This window comes from Lathyrus oleraceus, chromosome 7, assembly GCF_024323335.1.
Source record: "Lathyrus oleraceus cultivar Zhongwan6 chromosome 7, CAAS_Psat_ZW6_1.0, whole genome shotgun sequence".
Lineage (NCBI taxonomy): Eukaryota > Viridiplantae > Streptophyta > Magnoliopsida > Fabales > Fabaceae > Lathyrus > Lathyrus oleraceus.
In genome coordinates, this window is record NC_066585.1 from 527780144 (window position 1) to 527790803 (window position 10660).

General features: G+C 35.5%; 1 pseudogene; it reads right to left on the minus strand.

The window, feature by feature from the left end:
* Positions 1 to 1467: 1467 nt before the first annotated feature.
* LOC127104782 (UDP-glucose:glycoprotein glucosyltransferase-like) lies at positions 1468 to 2220 on the minus strand (annotated as a pseudogene).
* Between the last annotated feature and the right edge of the window lie 8440 nt (positions 2221 to 10660).

Sequence of the window (10660 nt, forward strand, 5' to 3'; positions counted from 1 at the left end):
ATTAATGAAGTTTTATGAGTCAACTCATAAAACCGAATGAAAATCCTTCTTGCATGATTCATTAAACTAGACTCACAAGTATACTCAAAATTTTCATGAGATGATTCAAACAAAACCATGAGTAGACTAAAAATTGAAATAAGTTGATTCAAGTAGAACCATGAGTAGACTCAAAACTTCAATGAGTCGATTCAAGCAGAATCATAAGTATACTTAAAACCATCATGAGTTGACTCAAGTGGAACCATGAGTATAATCAAAATTTTCATTAGTCGATTCAAGTAAAACCATGAGTCGAGTCAAAATATTCATGAGTCAATTCAAGTAAAACCATTACTAGACTCAAACTTATTAGGAGCAGATTCAAGCAGAATTATGAGTAGACTTAAAACTATCATGAGTCAATTCAAGCAGAACCATGAGTTGACTCAAAAACCTGAAACCCAAAAAATCGGAAATTTTTAATATAAATTTATTCCTAAGCCCACCTTGATTGTCCCTAATCATAATCCTTCAACTAAGAACATTCATATAATCAATTAATCATATGAATTCATAGTTATGCAATAGCATAATCATGCCAAAATCCTAAAGATTATATTATAACTTCACCATACCATTGATCAACTATTATTACTATAAAATGCAAGTCATGAAATAATCTACTCTAAATCATAACATAATTTAAGGAACCCACCTTAGCAATTCAAGACGATGATGATAAGTTTTCTTTTTCTCCTAGCCACATGAAGTCATAAATCCAAGCTCCTTTATTGATCTTTTCATCTTGGATCATCAAGGGTTCTTCAAGAATTCTCTGTCATACCCCGATTTTGGTCCTGAATTTTTCCATTTTTTTTTATTTTTCATTTGGCACTTGGCCTAAAGTTCATTTGCATACATTCATGACCAAAGGCAACCGTCCATTCCCAAATCCATATTTTTTGATAAACATCGGTCATTATCTAGGCTTTTTGATCATGGTGTTTTGATTCTAAAATGGATTCTAATTATTTGACTTTTTAATTTTCAATTTGATTTTAATTTCAAATTAAGTCTAATTCCAAATTTCAATTTAATCTTAATTGTGTTTTTACTAATGATTCAAACTCTAATTAATTTTAATTTCCAAATAAATGTTAGAGTTGATATCAAAGTAATTTTAACAAATTATGGGTTAATTTGATTGGTTTTATTGGTTTTTTTTTCATTGAAAGAGATAACTGATGTAAAATAAAGTTACACTATTACATGGTAAATTTGGCATTGCTGACTCTAGCGTTCTTCCCATACTCTACAATAGAGTTGGATGAGAACATGATGGTACATCAGATTATAGCACATACATCTGTCTACAATAATTAGTTTTGAATAACTAACACTTCTCTCTAAACCAAATTTTTTTAACAGAGAAGGAAAATCTTCATTGCATTCACTGTTATTAGTGTTTTGTGGCATTCTAATATATCAACCAAGCACTCCTTGGTAAGAGATTAAGATATCATGCTGCGTTACGGTGTCAACTTCATCAAATATCAACTTTGACTTGCACAGAACACGTTTGTCACCGAAGTTCACAAATGATAATTCTGCCTTGGATTCCAAGTCTTCTTTCAATGTATCTTCATTAGTCGAATCCTTGGATTCATTAGATTCGTTAGGGGATTGAATGGGTTCTTGATCATCACCCAAGTTTTGCTCAGTGAATGTTCTTGCCTCTAAATCAAGGTATGGCCACTCGGATACAATTCGTCTAGCACCCTGAAGCTTCGGCTCTTTTGTCATTGGATTGTTGCGCAGATCAATTGTTTTTGCCTTGGATTTTGTAGCATTACCACACCATGACTCACACCATAGCCATTCTTGGGGCAAAGAAAAATTGGCACGGTATGCTGAGCATAATTAGGAAGATCCTGATCCAGGTTGGATAGACTATTCGGATCCTTGCTAAGGGTTTCATAGAAAACTCGGAGATTATCTCCAGCAGCAGTCTCTCGGAACTTCTTCAAATCAACAATATACAAAGCACTAATATGGTACGGTCTCCCCCGCAAATGATCCTTCCAGAAACCTTGTCTCCAAAACCGATATCCATCCATCTCCTTATTGTTATCACAAAATGGAGTATATGCCAAAGGTCTTCCTTTTAAATCCATGTCGTAGAGTTCTCCCATGTTAGTCCTGATAATCTGATCAGCATCCACAAAAATGACCTTCTCCAAGGAATATACAAGCTCCCTTCAAAGAAATAAAGTTGAGAATATTATTAAAGTTGCTGAAAAGCAATATGGTTTGACAGTAAGCCAACATCATTATATTTTACGCTATCAGTCTCGCAAAGTGACAAATCAAACAGTTTTGGAGATTAAGGATCAACTTATCTTTCAAGGAATGCTTTGCAGAAAATGAGACACATGGAGGGTTCACTGTCTAAAGCCAACTGTGCTTTCTTAGACTGCTCTGCTATGGCTGCTAAGCTCAATGCGATGAATGATAACGCCGAAGAACAAGTTCGTTCTCATCAACGAGAAGCAATCCATCTTGTTCATCTTGCTGCTAATGACACAACCGAAACGTCGAATTTCACCAAAATTACAACCTGTGACCTGCACAAAAACACACCAAGACAGAACAAACTTGCAATCTTGAGCCAAGTCAAAACATGGAGCGGCCTGCAGCAATTGCAATCCTCCATGAGCATAATCCATAAGCATTCCAATTCGTCACCATGCCAAATGGACCTGCAATGTCATCATGATACTACAAACAGCAATGCTCCACTACATGCTATACGGCACACAAATTACACCAAGCATACCAAGTCGAAGGAGGAAGAGTCATACTGCAGAATACAGGTCATAAACGCATTGCAAGCTTAAAAGCATGAAGTGAATCACCAAGCAATGCATACCATGAGTAAACCAAAACACAAATTGTAACAGAAAAATAGAAAGCAAGAAAAACAGAATAGACACAATACAGGAGCGTTAAACCAAGGCCATGAAGATTCTCGTTGTCACTGCAGTAAAAAAAACAAGGTAATTAGCAAAGGCAGTAAATATCAAGAAATATCCCAAAATGGAATGGAGACAAAAGTTCAAAGGAAAATCACAGGCTCAGATTACCGTTCCAAGATCTAGCATCAAATAGAGCAATCCCAACTGAGCACATCAAAAAGAGTTTGCAGAGACATCTGTTTTGATATGCATAAGTCAATCCCAAACCCTAAATTTGTTGGACATAAAAGGAGAGAGGAATCAGGAGAGGGGACGAAAAAATTGAGAGGAGGACAAAACACCACAAAAACCATAATCCCAAAATCAAAACAAAACCAGTATTTGAAGAGGCGAAGGGAGAAGATTCAAGCATTACCTGAGTCGTCGTCGTCGCCGAAGGTGAGCTTTTACTTGAGTCTCTTTGGAAACCATGGATTTGTGCATTTGTGGGTGAGGATAGTATCATGAGAGTTGAGGGTGAAAGAGGGATTGAGAGAAGGGAGATTGAGAGGACGCGAGAGCGATTGGGAACGGCGATTGTGAGAGAGCAAGAGAGACGCGGTTGAGAGGTGAGAGAGAGATTGAGTACGATGAACTTTTCTGGGTTCTTGTTACAGTACCTCTCACCTTTTTCATTTTTTCCTTTTATTCATTTTCTTTTTATTTGTTAGAAAAAACCAACGTTTAAACCATACAGATTTCACGTTTAGTCTTCCTGTTTCTTTTATTTAATAGTGTATTAATGCTTTTTTTGGTATTCCCAATCCATTAGCTCTAGAACCCAACAGCCAGGCGGCTGGGTTTAATTTCCTGTATTTTTCTTGGTAGTCCAACAGACTGTTTTTTATCTTAGTTTTTATTTTTAATTCTAATTTTTAATCTATCTTGGTTTACTTATCCGAATTAGCATTAAGATAGCAATTAATCATAAATGGTCTAGTGGAGAGAGGGCAGTTTCATGGTCTTTAGTGGAGCGGGTTTGATACTTGGGGATAGCCAATTTTTGTGTTTATATTTGTTATGTTTATTATTTTATTTAATTTCTTTTTCTATATAGTATCTTGCTATTTATTTTAATTTTAGGTTATTAATACCCATTTCCGTACCCTTGTAAGTCGATTGCTTTTTAAGCATCGCCATCAACCTCACATAGCTTACTCTTGGGCTTTCTTACAATGAGTCAGTTCTCTTGCACTTACACTCATACATTGCATTATTTTTTGTTTGAGCCCGATTTAATTATTTCATGATTTTGAATCCCCATTTGACGAAATGTACCCCACTCCCCCGATGTGTAATAATTTTGTATTGTTTTATTTCTTTATTTGTTTGACTGTTTAGTTAGACACTAACACAAGAATAAAATCAACCATTTCCAAAAGATCAAAAATAATGACTCGATCCAACGTCGAGTATTTTCTCAATAAATAAATCAATTCATTTCTCCCTCCTATTCTATTCCATTTCTTTCAAACTTTCATCAAACGCTTGATTCAACGTCAAGCCAGTTTTCTTAATAAAAACTCAAAAAATATTAATTCATAGTTAAGACCTTTTCAATAAGATGGAAGTGGAACGTGGTGTATACCGCGCACTCCTGATACTAGGATTCGAGATGTATATCTCGCCAATCCTAGCTCTCGCCATCATCCAAATTTATCCATTTTGTTCTCTCTCAAACACTCATTCAAATTTCTCTTAAACGTCCATCAATACTTGATCTAGGGTCAAGTCATTTTCACAACAAAACTCAAAATACTTAATTCTTATTTAACACTTTTTCAATAAAGGTGGAAATGGAACATGGTGTATACCGTGCACTCCTGAGATTAAGATTCGAGACGTATGCCTCGCCTATCTTGGCTCTCGCCATCGTCTAAAATTGTCAATGCGGTTTCTTCAAACCCTTTCTCAATCAAACTTAAAATACTTAATCTTTATTAAACATTTTTCAATAAAGATGGAAATGGAGCATGGTGTATACCATGCACTCCTGAGGTTAAGATTCGAGGCGTATGCCTCGCCTATCTTAACTCTCGCCATCACTCAAAATACATCCAACCAATCAAACTCTTTTCTCGCCGCCGTGCGACTAACCAAAAAACCTTTTTCATAAACGAAAGATATATTGTCTTAAGATGATGCAAAATAATATTTCGGCCATGATTGTTGAGTCGAGATAAGTGACGCTTTTCCGAATGTAGATTTATAAATCCGTTCGATGTGTGGTATGCGTCCACTCCTCATCTGTTTTGGGTAAAACAATGTTTTCGTCGGTTAATACAATATAGCTTTTGCTAAAATCGACCAACCAACAAACATTTTTCTACCCAGAACTACGTAAGCCTTGATTTCTCTTTTGAGATACGTAGGAGCAAGATTCGTAAATCTTGTCAGGCCCATTAATAAAAAAACTTAGGTTTAGTCCTTCGTCAAAAATCCAAAAACATTCTCCTCTCATCCTTTCTTTCTTTCCCACCTAATAATTCGAAAAGCCTAATATTTTAACTAACACTAACGCACACAACTAACCTAATGGTTCCCGTTGAGTACAACGGACGTGAGAGGTGCTAATACCTTCCCCTTGCGTAATCGACTCCCGAACCCTGATATTGGTTGCGATGACCATATCTTATCCTTTCTTTTAGAGGTTTTATCGATATTTCCCCTTTCCTTTTTAGGAATAAATAAAGTTCGGTGGCGACTCTGTTCAGTCCATCATTGCGAGCGTGCGATCGCGCTTCGCTTTGAAGTCGTATCCCCATTTTTTCGAGGTGCGACATTCTCAAAGAAGGTAGTCCTATTCAAAAGATACGAGTTTCATGATGAAACTTCCTTTAAATACTTGTTCATCTCATGCAATAACAAAAATAAAAGTGATTAAGAAGGAAGCCACTCAAAATTAGATAAGATGTATAGGGGAAGCTTGATTTTCTTAACTCATCAATGTAGTGGAAGTAATTCTTTTTCCCTCTCTTCTTTCCAAATGTGCAACATCTAAATAAAGAGGAGGGAGTATTTTTTGCTTCCAAGGCCTCAAATACCACTTTTCCATTCACTTAGGCTAGGAATTTCCTTTAATCCAAAAGTTTTGATTTATCAATATAATGAACTTTTACACTTCCACTCATCTTCGTTAGACTTAGAAATTTATATAACTATTTGAATAATTACTAATTTACCCTTCGTGGTAAAACGATATGTTTACCCTTATTCTCCTAATTTTATTAATACATGAGATAGATGGAAATTTAATCAATAACTTAGGTTGAGATATTATATTATCTAAGAACCTAAACCTCACGAGAATGAAAATAAATTGGAGACTTATACATAAATAATAAGTAACTCAAGGGATCGTGATACTATAGTCAGATAACGGGTTAGTTGACTTACTATAATTTGGTAAGATTTAATATATATTAACTATATAACTAGCGTCTTTTTTACCATGAATTACACGCCTCATTATTTAAAGATGACCTACTTAGCTAATGTGGATTATATTATTATCACTTAACTCTAATAATTAGAGTAACAATGTTAACCTTGATTCTTTGCGGAAATTAGTTCTAATGTGAACACCGCATATAATTACTTGCTAAGAAATGTCAATTCATGTTTATGATGAAATGAATGATATATTAACATTGACCATATAAGAGTTGGAATAATGTAAACTGAGGTAGAATAAATTTATATAAATACTTATTAATAATGATAGTTCAGATTTAGGATGCAATATATGTTCTATATGAAGTTATGACTAAGCATGATTATCTATTGAAGCTAAATGTTTCCAAAGTTAATTAGGTTTTTTTTTTAAAAACCCAGTTTTTCAAGGAAATTCCCAAAATACCCCTGGTTTCAAAAAAATCCCAAAATACCCCACTTTTAGGAGGAGTCTCCAATTGAATTGGTGACTCCTCTTAAAACTTGAATGGAGGCGCCAATTGGATTGGCTAGGGCAGGTGCCCTAGCCAATCCAATTGGCGCCTATGTGTAGGTTTTAAGAGGAGTCGCCAATTCAATTGGCGACTCCTCCTAAAAGCTTCAAATGACAAAACCTTCAACATAAAATTTAAAGATCTTTTCAAGACAATGAATTTAGACATAAATTTTGCATCATTTGGATTTTGTATGAGAAAGTTATGGGCACTTGAAGTTGGACTTTTTCACATTTCAATGGCTTTGGTCCAAAGTGACCTATAATGTTTTGTATTATCACATGTGTTTCTTTTAGAATTATGAAATTTTGTCCAACATAAAAATTGAATTAGACATCTTAAAATTTCCAATGCACTTAGTCCCACCTCAAAATCATAAAAAATGAGTGAGTTAGGTCCTTGGAAAGTTGACCCAAAATTAGGGTTTCAGTCAAAATGACCTATAATGTTTTGAAATAAATGATGACCTTCCAAGTTTCAAATGGATTTTTGATGAACATGAAAGTTGTTCATATGGTTCTTAAGAACATTTTTCTCTTAGGGTCATGCATATTATGTACTTACCTCTACTTAGACATGTAGGTAGAATAGGAAGTTACAGTTGGGGATCTGCTTGTCTAGCCTATCTCTATAGCTCGTTGTGCAAAAACTCCCACAAAGACACATCTACATTTTCTGGATGTGCTGTTTTGCTACAAGTATGGGGTTGGTCAAGACTACCGTCTCTAGCACCGGTTAATAACAACCATTTCACTTTTCCATATGCATAAAAGTAAGTTGTTTAAATTGCTATATCTTTACTTACTTCCTTAAAGTGTATTACCTCAAACTAATTTTTTTTTAACTTTTTGGTGTAGATGGTCGGCACGTGGTATGAGTTACAACAGATGTCCGAGACACTGTATTACTCAATATCACAACCTGTTGGATCACCTTCGACCGACAGACGTAAGCAAAATAACTTAATTATTTCGTTATATTTTTTTAACTTTTTCTACATTCATTATAATCCTATCTTCTTTAACATTTCAGTTCATTTACCTTAATTTGGATCATGACCATGAGGTCAACACTGAAGACGCAGCCGTATGGACAACATGCACACCGATAATACGGTTCACAACTGTGGAGATGCACAACACCGATCGTGTGAAGCTGCAGTTCGGTATGGTCCAGAATATCCCAGATCCCCCAGCTAGCCTAGGAGAATGGCATCTGCGTAAAGTGAATGACCAATGGAACTTCAATCCATGGCAAAACTTCGCAAGATCGGAGTGTCGCAAATGGAAGCATCGTCATGACCATGTCTTAACTGACACAGTCATGCCAAATGAGGTAAAACCAAGTTGTACTTATATGGCTTGGTACAAATCGGTTGGTTTTCAATTCATCGCCGAAGATATGTACCTATACGACCCACGTCAGGCAAGTTACACACAAGAAGGATCAACATTTAACCCCCAACAACATTCTCAACCCGGTTACTCACAACCCCCTATCCGTCAAACTTTCCGTTCCACAAACACACAAACATATAACCAAAACATGTCATTCACCCAACCCCAATACCAAGAGCATACCCCATACCACCACCAACAAATTGACCATCAACCTGAGACCCAACATCGCTTCGCACCCACACCATCACCCTACCAAAGTCGCCTTAGCCAAAACACCAACTGCCCCTCCTTCTACCATAGCCAAGAAGCCCAAACATCACAAAACCAAAACATCCCATAACCCTATCTCTACCAAACACCTCAACAACCTTTCCAACCTTTCCTCGATGCATCATTCACACCCATGTCTCCCTTCAACCATCCCGGTCGCCCATCCATGAGTCAACCACATCCCAACTTCTCTGGCATGGGTCATGAGCTCAGCTACGGCGGTACACCATCATTGCATACTGAAGACTATGCTGACTTGTTTGAATACCTCAACGAACCTTCTCCTGTAGTTGGTAGTGACGCTCTTGGCCCCTTAGATGATCAAACACAGGTGCAGAATCGTCAACATGGGTTAGGGCCAAGGGTTATGGTAGCTAGAGGATGTGGGGCCGGAGGTCGGTTAGGTGATCCCGGTCATCACCATTAGGTTTCTTTGTGTAAACTCCAAATTTATTAATATCAAGTCGTATTATATCAAATTTATCTTTCACTTATACCATAAAACACAAAAAATGCATTTTAGGAGGAATCTCCAATTGAAGATGACCCCACTTTTGATGTGTTTGTCAAATAAAGATGACCCCAAGAGAAAAATGTTCTTCAGAACCATATGAACAACTTTCATGTTCATCAAAAATCCATTTGAAACTTGGAAGGTCATCATTTATTTCAAAACATTATAGGTCATTTTGACTGAAACCCTAATTTTGGGTCAACTTCCCAAGGACCTAACTCACTCATTTTTTATGATTTTGAGGTGGGACCAAGTGCATTGGAATTTTTAATATGTCTACTTCAATTGTTATGTTGACAAAATTTCATAATTCTAAAAGAAACACATGTGATAATACAAAACATTATAGGTCACTTTGGACCAAAGCCATTGAAATGTGAAAAAGTCCAACTTCAAGTGCCCATAACTTTCTCATCGAAAATCCAAATGAAGCAAAATTTATGTCCAAATTCATTGTCTTGAAAAGATCTACAACGTTTATGTTGAAGGTTTTGTCATTTGAGGCTTTTAGAAGGAGTCTCCAATTGAATTGGCGACTCCTCTTAAAACCTACACATAGGCGCCAATTGGATTGGCTAGGGCACCTGCCCTAGCCAATCCAATTGGCGCCTCCATTCAAGTTTTAAGAGGAGTCTCCAATTCAATTGGCGAATCCTCCTAAAAGTGGGGTATTTTGGGAATTTTTTTGAAACTTGGGGTATTTTGGGAATTTTCTTGAAAAAGTGGGTTATTTGGGTAAAAAAATACCAGTTAATTAACCATAAAAGAACTGGGGTTTTAGACCATAAAATTTCATTTTTAGGCCTTTGGCATTGTTTAATTTCTATTCACAAAATATGGTGTGTTTATTCACATAATATGGTGTGTTTATTCACATAATCTAGTGCATCAATTCACTTTGACTGAAAGTTTAGAAAATTTGTGTATATTGATTCACATCAATCTGTGATTTAATTCATTTTGATAGATTGTTTTAGGGATGTTGAGTGAATAGATTCACATAACATGTGAGTTGGTTCACTTTAACAAAACAAAAAAGAAAAATCATATGATTGGATCGATTTACAAAGGGTTGTGATTTGATTAACAAACCTAATTTTATGCCCATAAGTAATGTATTGACTCAAATTTTCAAGTGAATAGAGTCATGCTACAATTTTATTTTATTTTACATTTTAAAACTTCAAAATCACCTCCAAAACATACATAATATTGTCAAATAATAATTAATTATACCAAGTATTGTAACATGTTAAAATGCATAGAAAATATCAATTACGAATAATCCAAGTCCTCTATCTTAAGGTTTAATTTCTACCTAACCATTTCTTAAGCTTACCCAAGAAATACTTCTAATATCCTAGAATATAACTAAAGATTATACTATATTCAATTAAAACATAAGACTTAAGAAACTCATCTTAAAGAAGATTAGTGGGTTGAATTCTCAATGGATATGATGACATCATATTCAACTTCTTTGGTGGTGAATTGAGCGTGAGTGCACTATCCTTTTAGAAATATTTGTAATGA